Source organism: Eumetopias jubatus, unplaced genomic scaffold, assembly GCF_037043125.1.
Source record: "Eumetopias jubatus isolate StellerSeaLion01/CBP00866 unplaced genomic scaffold, mEumJub1_p1.0 scaffold_7, whole genome shotgun sequence".
Lineage (NCBI taxonomy): Eukaryota > Metazoa > Chordata > Mammalia > Carnivora > Otariidae > Eumetopias > Eumetopias jubatus.
In genome coordinates, this window is record NW_028274813.1 from 121,322,554 (window position 1) to 121,333,962 (window position 11,409).

Below are 11,409 nucleotides of genomic sequence, written 5' to 3' on the forward strand. Positions count from 1 at the left end.
CACCCGCTGAAGTCGTCAGCGTCCTGCTGCCTCCAAGCGTCTTGCCCGTTTCTTCTTGGGGGTTCTGCGGTTGTACCAGCGCGGGGCTTCCAAACGTAACTCGGCCCTCGTCCTCCCAAACGGCTTTCCAGACGGTGCACCCCCTTTTGTTAGCATCACCACTGGATTTCACTTAGAAACTTAGGTGTCCCCAATTGATGCCATCTTTTTCCCCTTTACTGACTTCCGTCAATTGACAAGTTCTGTCGATTCTACCTCTGCAGAAATTCCGGCATCCATCCACCCTCCTTACCTGCTAGGTCCACTCGAATTTCTCATTGCTGTCCCCTGAACAGGGTAAATGCACTGCTTTTCTCTTAGATACCCTTCCTTTAGCATCACTCGCCTGCCAGCCCAGCTGACAGAGCTGCTACAGTCATCTTTAAAACGCAGCTGTGATCAAAAACCTTCACTGGCTCCCTGTTGCCTGTAGGTTAAAGGCCAAATTTATTAACTTGAATTCAAAACTCTCAACTTTGTTTCCTGCTGTTCCCCCTTTCGTTCTCCCTTTCCCGTGGCAAACCAGACCACCTCCTGCACGAATAACCCATTGCCTTTCTAAGGACTGCTCCTGTCTCTTTCTCTTTGGAATACCTTTCCCTCCCCAGCTTCTTGGGATGTCGAGATTCTGTCCATTCTTTAAAGCCAGGTGAAGTGACTTCTCCATCTAGAAATAAATTTTCTTTGCTACTGAATGTCCATCCTACCTTCTGAACCATTCTTCATGCATTCATTCAGGTAGTACCACTTTCTAATTTTGAACTAAAATTGTGTACAACTCTTCCCCTTACTAGACTGTAAATAGACCTTTATCATTTCTGCATCCTGGGATGTGTAATGTTGGGCTCTGCACTCAATAAATGTGGAACTGTGAACATTCCAAGCCATGTTTAGAAACACCAAGCCAGCAAAAGTGAATAGGACAGTATGAATGAGGAGCCCCGGTCCTGTCGGGGTTGGACAGTAGAGGTAAGTGGGGAAAGAGCAAGGTTACAGTAACTTGAGTAACACTCTCCTTAGTAACAGAGTGGATGGTGGGGGGAAAGGATTAGGAGGAAGCAGGGAAGACTCCACCCCTGTAAGCCTGGGAAATTGGGACTGAGAAGGGATAGCCATAGGGTCAGTTGGTTTTATTTTTTATTTAAGATTTATTATTGAGAGAGAGAGAGCGGGGGAGGGGCAGAGGGAGGGAGGGAGAGAGAATTCCAACCCAAGCCAACTCTATGCAAGCTCAGAGCCTGACACGGGGCTCAATCCCACAACCCTGAGATCACGACCTGGGTTGAAACCAAGAGTTGGAGGCTTAACTGACTGAGCCACCCAGGCAGGCACCCAGGCACCCCCTAGGGTGAGTTAATTTAAAGCGGAAATGAGCTCAGCGCTCAAAAAGATTTGTAGAATCTTAGATGGCATGTTAGGAATACAGGACTAAAGCTGAAGAAAGAGAGGTTATGCCTAAGTATGTAAATGTGTGAGTCATCCGTGAAGAAACAACAGTTGAAATCATCAGCGTATATGATCTTTCCAAAGGAGAAAGTATTTATAGAGAAGAGCAGAAGGCCAAGGCCTACGCCTCAGGAAATACCCATATTTAGGAGGCAGGAATAGGAAATATAAACTTGAAGAGGAGATTAGAATAAATACGTGGCAGCAGTGTAACAGTTGAAAAACTCAGAAAAATGCTTCCCTACCTGGTGTCAGGAGTCGGGGAGGATAGTTGGAAAGAGGAGAGTGGTTGAAGACCAGTTTGCTGACTTCCTTGTGACTTTTTTTTTTTTAAGACTTTATTTATTTATTTGATAGAGACGCAGCGAGAGAGGGAACACAAGCAGGGGGAGTGGGAGAGGGAGAAGCAGGGCCTCCCGCTGAGCAGGGAGCCCGATGCGGGGCTCGATCCCAGGACCCTGGCATCGTGACCTGAGCCGAAGGCAGACGCTTAACGACTGAGCCACCCAGGCGCTCCTCCTTGTGACTTTACTGTGGCATTATTTCCAGATTATGAGGACTTGCACAGTAAAGGGTATATTTCTTTAATTCCATAAGTACTTAGGAGCTCCTAGGCTTCTGAGAGTTTCTGTGAAGAACTCTAGGTATTCAAACCAATTTTCAAATGAAACTGTTTCTGCCCATTAGTTTTTTTTTAAAAAAGATTTATTGGGGCACCTGGGTGGCTCAGTCAGTTAAGCGTCTGCCTTTGGCTGAGGTCATGATCCCCGGGTCCTGAGATCGAGCCCCATTTCGGGCTCCCTGCTCAGCGGGGAGTCTGCTTTTCCCTCTCACTACCCCCAGTCATGCTTTCTCTTGCTATCTCTCTCTCTCTCAAATAAATAAATACAGTCTTCAAAAAAATAAAGGATTTATTTACCCATCCTAGAGAGAGAGAGCAGGTTGGGTGGGTGGTGATGAGGGAGGTTGGGGAGGGACGGACAGAGGGAGAGGATCTGAAGCAGACTCCCCACTGAGCATGGAGCCCAATGCAGGGCTAGATCCCACCACCAGGACATCATGACCTGAGCTGAAACCAAGAGTCGACTCGATAGTCATGTCCTTGGGCCTGTGGATACATATGGAAAAGATTGCCTTATGTTAGTTTACTTTCTTGTCTCAGTTACTAATATTATATCTCAGTGTTTATCTTCAAGCAACTCTGTAAATTAACCTAATTTACCCATAATTTCAAGCCTCACGTCAACCCAGTGATCTAGAGGCAAAACATACCAGCAGACATCCCTGAGGAATCCTGGCAGCTAAAGACTCCTACTTTGAGAGGCCGTGAGTGACCTTGGACAATGACCACTTTACAGATGGTGAAACTGAGGTTCAAGAGGTTATGCAGTTGTTTCAAGGGCCCAGCTGGTAAGTGGCAGCAGGATTTGGATCAAGTCTGTGTTACTTCCACAAGGCCTTGCTCTTTCCACAGTGGAACAGTGTTTCCTCCTTTTCCTTCCATACCCCACACGTCCTGAGCGACCCACACAGCCTAGACTCCCCGGACCCGGGGCTGATGTGGAACCCAGAAGGCAGGAACTCCTCCCCTGCAGCCTCCCCACCAAAATGTGCAGCCAGGACAACCTACCTGTTGCCTCACATTCCCCACCTTTGAAAGAATTTCTCAAAGGTGTATCTCACAGGCAGGACCCAAGTCAGAGGGCTGATCCCCAACTGAAGGAAGGCTGGGCAAGTGAGCTTTTAGTTTCTTCTTGGGAGAGGCAGGACTCATAAGGTGGCAAATCTTCTAAACAGAAGAAGGATATTCAAAAGACGTTGGCAGACAGGAAACGTGAGAGTTACCCACTGCGCTCTGGTTTATGACTTATCCCATTTTGCCTTGTGTTATGGTTATGGTTCCTAGCATACGTAAAATCACAATATTGAAGCACTGGAAGGGATATCTGATTGAACACTTTATTTTTCATTTATTTTTATTGTTTTTGAAAGATTTTATTTATTTGCGAGAGAGAGAGAACGCACAAGCAGGGCAGAGCGGGGGGACGGAGGCAGAGGGAGAAGCAGGCTCCCCACTGAGCAGGGAGCCCCGTGCAAGGGCTGAGCCCAGGTCTCCGGGATCAGGACCTGAGCCCAAGGCAGATGCTTAACCAACTGAGCCCCCCAGGAGTCGCTACTTTTTTTTTAAACTAATGCCACAGGAGATGAAATGACTTTTCCCAGGTCACAGAATTGGTCAGTGGCAGACCTGGAACTGGAACCTTCAGGCACACTTCACAATTTAACGGATGTCTTTTGAACCTGTTAGATGCCAGGTACTGTTCTAGGCCCCGAAAACATCAGAGAATGAGGTTAAAAAGCCCTGCCCTCGGGGAGCTTCCATTCTAGTGGGGAAGATGGTCGGCTGAAAAAATGACTATGAAGAGTGATTCTGCAAGGCAAGAGGACACAGGGTAATGCGTTGCCACTTTGGAGCTTGTCCTCAGGGAATGTGGGAGTGCATGGTTTTCATCTCAGCCCTTTTCCTCGTAAGGTGGAGTTCCTCACACTTTCCTCTATCAGGAATATAAAAATGGAATACTGTTGCATCTTTAACACCCGTTCCCTTCAAAGTGAATAGAGGAATAGCTCTTCCATTTCTGGGACAAAGCAGACGTGGCTTACTTTGTTGGTCTTAGACTGTGCCCCGTGGCAAGATTGAACTTCTGTGCCTATAGCTTGAGTTGGAATTACAGTCTCGCAAATTGTCTTTCTGTCTTTATATTGTGTTACTTAAACCACGTTCCCCACCCCCGCCTCCCCACCCCTTCCATAAACATACTGACCATTTTCCACAGAGCCAAGCACATGGCTGGCACTTAATAATTTCCTAGACAAGAATTAAAATACAGCAGCCTTCCACTCACTTTTTCTGACCTGGGCAAATGTCAACATGTTTCCCTGCCCTAATTTTATCTTCTGCAAAATGGGAATAATAATCCTCGCTACTTCTCTGCCTCATAAGGTTATTATGAGAATTAATTATTGCATATATAAAGTGCTTTATGCTCAAGTGAGCAAAGATGTTATGCAGATGCTAATGATAATTAGTTATTATATGTTACATAAATATTTAAGTGGCATGAGAACATGTCAGGTTATATGAGGCATCAGTTTAGAGAATTTTCTTTTTCAAAGATTTATTTATGTATTTATTTTGGAGAGAGAGAGAGAACATGTGTGTGCATGCACCACTGAGGGGAGGCGCAGAGGGAGCGAGAATCTCAAGCATGCTCCCTGCTGAGCAGGGAGCCCAGTGTGGGGCTTGATCTCTAGACCCTGAGAGCATGACCTGAGCCGAGCCGAAGTCGGAGGCTCAACCAATTGAGCCATCCAGGTGCCCCGAGGCATCGGTTTAGATTCACATCTGTACTCCTGTGACTTTTAATTACAAAGAATTGTTTTAATCAGAGATTTCAAGATCCTAATCCAGTTCCACCACTCAGTGTCGTTCTCCCACATGAGGAGTCCTTTGTGTAGGGGGCTTTTTCCAGGAAAGGGTAGGAAGCAAGCCAGTGCTAGTTAGTTTGCTACCCGAGTTTTACTATTTACCATAGAAGCCAGTTGGTGTCATTGAAGAGATCACAGAAGGAAAGAAGAGCAATTTGGGGGAAGAAAAAGCTATGAATTGGGTTTAGTGGGTTGGAACTAAAGTCTCTTCCCATTCTAAACTCCATGATTGTGATATGAGGGGTTTTACTCTCCCTTTCCTAATGTTTGTCATGTAAATAATGGCAAGTCTGTGTTTTCTAAGTGGAGGTGATTTGGATTCAAGTTGTCCGGTATCTGCCTGATTCTGCTCCATTTGGCAGGGCCCACTCAAGGCCCTGTGATGGCTCTTGTCTTTAGTGTCCTTCCTTCGCTTTTCGTGGCTGCTTTCTCTGCATGCTCCAAAGGCCAGTTCTCATAATCTACTTCCAATGTCTTGTTCCCGTCTACCTCTTCATCAAATATGCCCATTTCTCTTAGAGGGGACCTTGGAAACGTGCAGAGAGGCCAAGAGACTTGTCCAGAATTTACTCTCAACCGCTCCTTCTTCCATGCCACCATATTCTGTCCTCCAGGTAATTTTCCAGAATCTCTTTCATTGAGGTCATCATCACAGTTTAAGTGTTATAAGCATTTTATAAGCACTTGGAAGTGGCGTGAGTAAGTCAGGATCCTTATCTGAGGGTGAACTTCTGCTAACTGCCCCACTTTAAGAAGGTCTCAATCCAGGATCTTGGCAAGCTTCCTGTCTTTGATGACAAAGTGGTCTGTCCCGCCCTTGTGTGAAGTGCCTTATCTACCAATCTTTCAAAAGAAAGGTACGGAAAGCCCCCTTTTAACAGGGGGCTTTATGTGATGCAAGTGTCTTCAACCTAAGTGAGTGTGACGTAGGGAAGAGAGGACCAGGGGAGGAGTCAAGACTCTGAGTTAAAATCTTGCTCCCTGTGCCTTATTGTTGCAGGAGGTCATAGAGAGGGTGTGACCACCAGTTGACCCTTGAGGTGGACCGGAGCAATCAGGCTCCTCACCTCTCCCTCAACCTTTTAGTGTTCGTCCTGGCCACCATTCCCACAGCCAGAACTGTTTTCAAGGATGCAGCCTTGAGAGAGAAGATGTTGAGACCTAACCCAGTGGAGGCCTCTAGTAAACGTCTAAGAGTCTGGCAGGCAGTGTGGAAATCTACTTGTCTTGTGGCTGCCCAAGACAAGCCTCAAATGTAAGTTCCCTTGTTTATTAAGGCCGCCGCCCACCGATCTGGAGTGGCCCGCCCCTTTCTTTGGTCTCTCCCTGTCTTCAGTGTCAGGAGGACAGTTTGCAAACCAGTGGTCGTCCTGCAAGTCACCACATCCCTGGGCCTCACCTTCCTCACCTTGCTCCCTGTTTCACAGATAGAGTTGAGGCTTCCGGTTCAATTCCCTCGACTTCCCAATCCCAGACCTACAGTGTGCCCGCGTCCCGCCCCTTCCCCCCATTTGTCTTCCAGGGTCTTGGGGCCGCTGTGTCTTGGGTCAGTGTGCACCCTGCTCTTCTGGTCTGTGCTCCTGCAGTCATTCCTTCTGTCTCCTCTGTTTTCAGCTCTTCCCACCCTCACACCCCCACCACGCAAACTTGCTCAAGTTTCTCAGTCTCAAACAAGACTGATACCCTGCCCTCAGTCCTGTGTCCTCTGAACACCTCGGGTCTGCTTTCCCCACACAGTGAGCCCCTCACAAAGAGCCCTGCACACCTGCAGCATTGCACTGACCCCTCTTCTGCCCCCAGACAGGCCGCCGAAATCACTCCGGCAGACTTCGCCAGGACAACGTTGACCTGGGGCCAAATGCAATGACTGGGTGTCTAAGATCTTCAGTTTATTTTGTATCTGTGCAGCATTCGACGCTGTCCTCTCCTTGCTCCCTTACACCTTGGTGTCCCCTAGTTTCCAAGTTTCTCATGATCCTCCTTGGCCCCAGGTCACTGTCACATCTCTACCTCGATCGCCTTGGCCGACTCCTCAGTCCCCTGCTCATCCCTAAATGTTGGTGTCCCATGACCCCATCTGTACTCTCCTAGTGTCACCCCTGCACTCTCAGTTTCTCCTGTGGGTCCAGCTTCCAGCCCTGTGCTGACGACTCAGCGGTGGATCTCCAGCCAGCCTTCCTATCTGAGCTCTAGACTCATAAATACTGCCCACTAGAAATTTCTCTCTGCAGGTCTGGCCAACATCTCCAGCACATGTCCACGGGTGAGTTCATCTTCCTTTCTGGACCCGTTCATCCGCTCTGTCTTCATTTTCAGGGAGTGTGTCCTCCCAGTTACCCACACCAGCAGCTGGCACTCATCCTGGACCTCTCCCCGTCCCTTACCCCACACACCCGGTCCCTCCCCGTGTCCTGTGGACCTCAGCTCACTTGATGGACCCACCTCTCAGGGGTTCCTAATTACTTCTAGTATACACTCGAGGCTGCTGAGTGTGGAATTCCAGCCCGGGAAGAATTAGTTCGGTCCTATCTAGCCTTTTTTTTTTTTTTTTAAGATTTTATATTTTATTTATTTGACGGAGAGAGACACAGCGAGAGAGGGAACACAAGCAGGGGGAGCGGGAGAGGGAGAAGCAGGCTTCCCGCGGAGCAGGGAGCCCGACGCGGGGCTCGATCCCAGGACCCTGGGACCATGACCTGAGCCCCCCAAGCACCCCTGTCCTATCCAGCTTCATCTGCCACTCTCCCCAAGTGAACTAAATGCGCAGCCATCGCAAACTATTCCAAGTTCCTGAAAGACTTTGTGTTGTGTTGTATACATGCTGTTCCTTCTGTTTGCGATGCCCTTCCCACTCTGGTCTACTTGGTAAATCTTAGCTTATTTTGTCACTTTCGGGTGGCCTTCAGTGATACCCCTTTCTCTCCCCACCTCCAAGGAGAACCGATGATTCCTTCCTGTATATCTTTAACATATATAGCCACATCTGCCTAAATTACAGATTCCTTGAGGGCAAAACTGTATCTTACATCTTTGACAGCATAGAGTCTGGTGACCTGATACATAGCTGGTGCTCAGGAAATGTTCATTGATCCGGCACCTACCTTCCTTTCCTATTTTATATTTGAGTAATCTTTTCCCACGTACTTTCTCCCCAACCATGTAGAAAGACTCTGCCCCCCTCCTGTGCACAGCATGTGTGTCCCCTGGGCACCCACGTCGCCTTGTGGCCGCTCTCTGTGGTCTCTGCTGGAGCGTAGGTGCCAGGAGCCCCGGGACCCCGTGTGCTGTCTGTGCCTCCTGGGCACCTAAGCGCCGGGGCCAACACTCCAGGCAGGGAAGCGTTTGTGAGCCTACAAATAAAGGAGTTAGGCTTGCTGATTTCTAAGTCCTCCAACTCCAAAACTATGATTCAGGGTTCTGAAAACTGTGTCATAATCTGCAAGTTTTCTCCCAGCAGATGGTCAAAACAGTTGAAACACCGATTCAAACAGTTGGCAGCTACAACGGTAAACAGTGAAGACAGTGAGTCAGAATGAAGGTAAATCCTCCAATGGGAGGGGAGCATTGGCAAAACAGTGTGTCCACGTGGTCACAAGGCGGCCCTTTGCACCCAGTGGTGGGTTCCATATGTTCCCTCCGGTGATCCGTGGGCCTTGAGAGCTTCTCAGGAAGGTGTTTGACAACTTCCCTCTGACTAAACCCCACTGGCTAGGAATGAGCTGAAAGCACATTATTTCTCTGCAGCAGAAATTACTTTTTCTTTTCCTTTAGCATTTTGCTTTAATTTCCTCATTTTTGTAAACTCGAACACAAAGTTTAGTCATTTATTTAACATTTTATTTCTGCTCAGATAGAACTCCAGAGAAAACCCTAATCTAAAGACTTTTTGGGGCTTGTGACCTTGCTTATTTTTCCCCCCTCCATAAGCATGTATCCATATCCAGCATATTTCTAGGCTGAATGTTGGGGGCAATGGACAGGAGTGAGAAAATGTGGAACACAAATCTTAGGATCTAAGCGAAGAGTCAAACAGATGATCGTCATGATGTAGCGCATTATATAGAACAGCACCAGGTGACCCCATTGAGTGCAGAGAAAGGTGATTCCAGCGAGGTACCTAAGTGTAGATAGACTCGAGGCTGAGGAAAAACTCAGAGCAAAGTGGACTTAAGCAGAAGGAATTTAGGGCAGGTGGCACATTCACACACACAAACACACACACGCGTGCACACACCCCAAGTACAGATTGCCAGAAGCAAGCCCCTGTAAGGGATCTGGGTTTGGGGTGTGGCGGACGGACACTGGCCACTCTTTGTGGAATACTCTTCAGAGAAAGACCCCAAGACTGCTGCGCTTCAGGCCCACTCACAGAGCTCCCTACTGCTGTCTCTCCCCAGACACCGCCCCCGCCCCAGACCTGCTGCGTAACATCCCCCCTGTCCTCTTTGGAATGTGAGCCGTGACCTCTACTGATACGGGGCAATGCATGTCTCTCCTTGACTTCGGCATATTCCAGTTAGACATTGTTGAGGGTTGACTCCGGTTTCCCTCCCAGCAGGTGAGAGCCTGCCCCCTCCCACAGGTGGGTGGAGAGCTTTTGCTGCCAAGGGATCCTTAGCATTTTTAGGTGGTGCAGGCCAGCCTGTGCAACTTTAGCCAAGAATGAGGCTCGGTTTCCTTATTTCTAAAATGAGATGATCATGATTACTATTTTCCACTGCCGAGATTAGGATTATAAGGCTTACGAAATGTTGGTTGGTCCCCCCCTGTCTCCTTGCTCACCGTTTTCCAAACCAACACACCACACTCTGACTTGGCTCGTCTGAGCAGGGGGAGGTTCTGATGCAAACCTTTTGCAGTAGCCCTGTGAAAACAGTCACGTCCAAACACCACCAGTGTGGTCTGCTGAGCGCTGACTATATGCCAGGCGCTGGGCGATGCTTTACAGCCACATTCTCTCCTTTGCGCTCGTAACAACCACCTCAGTATGTGTCTGTCTTGGACAAACAGGGCTTGCAGATGAGAGGTAACTTGCCCAGGGTTACACAGGCGAGCAGAAGTGAGATCTGAATCTACTCTCTTCTCCCCGGAGAAGGGACACCAGAGAACCTAAAGAACAACACATCCGAGCTGGAGGTTTGAGAACTAGGCTAGTCAGGGTTGCCCTCTGTGGTTGGGAAGTGAGAACCCGGATGTTCGTGGTGTTGGTGAGGCAGGCGCCATTGGCTTTCAGGTGAAACACTGCTCAAGCCGGGACATGGAGTCTGTCAGGTTTCAAGGCAGCTGTGACTCAGTTCATGGTTACTTTGACTTTGGTTTGTCTTTGAAGCAGGGGAAAAGCGACACCAGGGATGTGAATGGGGCAAGGAGTGCGGGGAGCTCTCTGACGCCTGCCGCTTCTGGATCTCAGGGAGGTGTGCACACGCTCTAGTGTGTCTAGCGAGCCCACGCGAAGTGAGATGCCCGCCAGGTCCGAAGCGTATGGAACTGTGTGTGCCGCTTATCACCCGTAACGACGTGGACCTCCATGGAGAGCCATCAGTCGGCCGCTCAGAAGGCCACATCACCTGGGCCTGAGAGCCACATCCTAGGCCTTGACCTTCCTGTCGTGTGTGCTAGAAGGGGCAGCAACCTCCCTTTCCCTGCACGTACACGGCAAGGCCTAACAGTTTTCCATTTGTGCCCACTTGTGTCCACCGGGGTGCTTTCTGTGGGCAGGCCTGGCCCGGCCTGCTGCAGACACACAAGCACGGAGTCACGTTCTAGTGTAGAAACTGAAGAATGCAGTTTGTATCCTTGCCCAGAGGGCCACCGCATCCTCAGGCAGAGGTGCAAGAGTTTATGGATGGCTGCAGCCAAAATTGTGTCCAAAAAGAGGCTCTGACAGAGACAGAGAGCTAATCAGTGATGGCCCGGGTTTGGGTGGCAGAGAAGGACAGACTACAAATGGCAGTGCAGGAGCCTTTGGGGGCCGGGGGTCGCGGAGACATCCTGAAGCCGGATAGTGGTGGTGATGGCTGCACAACTCCGTAACTTTACTACAAATCTTGAACCATACGTGGACAGTGGTGCATTTTGTGCTGTGTAAATTATACGAGAGAGAGGGAGGGAGGGAGGGAGAGAGGAGCAGCCCTGGATCTGCTTGAATAGGTGGAAGCACTTCGGTGAAACCCCAGCGTAACAGACACAGACCATAGAAGAGAAGATTCGGGCCTAGAAAGTATTAAGAGCAGGAGCAAATCATTAGAATCTTAGTGTCCAGCATCCAACCTTGAGTAGTCTGCCTCCTTGGAAAGATGACACTTGTAATATATATTTTTAAAAGATTTATTTATTTTAGGGGGATGCCTGGGTGGCTCAGTCAGTTGAGCGTCTGCCTTCGGCTCAGGTCATGATCTCAGGGTCCTGGGGTTGAGTCCCGCATCGGGCTCCCTG

General features: G+C 49.0%; 1 long non-coding RNA gene across 2 annotated transcripts; it reads left to right on the plus strand.

Moving 5' to 3' along the window:
• Positions 1-75: 75 nt before the first annotated feature.
• Positions 76-11,080, plus strand: LOC114198140 (uncharacterized). Of its 2 annotated transcripts, XR_015768593.1 has the most exons (4): positions 76-1,008; positions 2,721-2,895; positions 8,429-8,512; positions 9,372-11,080. It is a non-coding gene; the product is annotated as an uncharacterized LOC114198140 (long non-coding RNA). The 2 variants fall into 2 exon arrangements; XR_003607041.2 differs by having other exon boundaries at positions 8,429-11,080.
• The last annotated feature ends 329 nt before the right edge of the window (positions 11,081-11,409 follow it).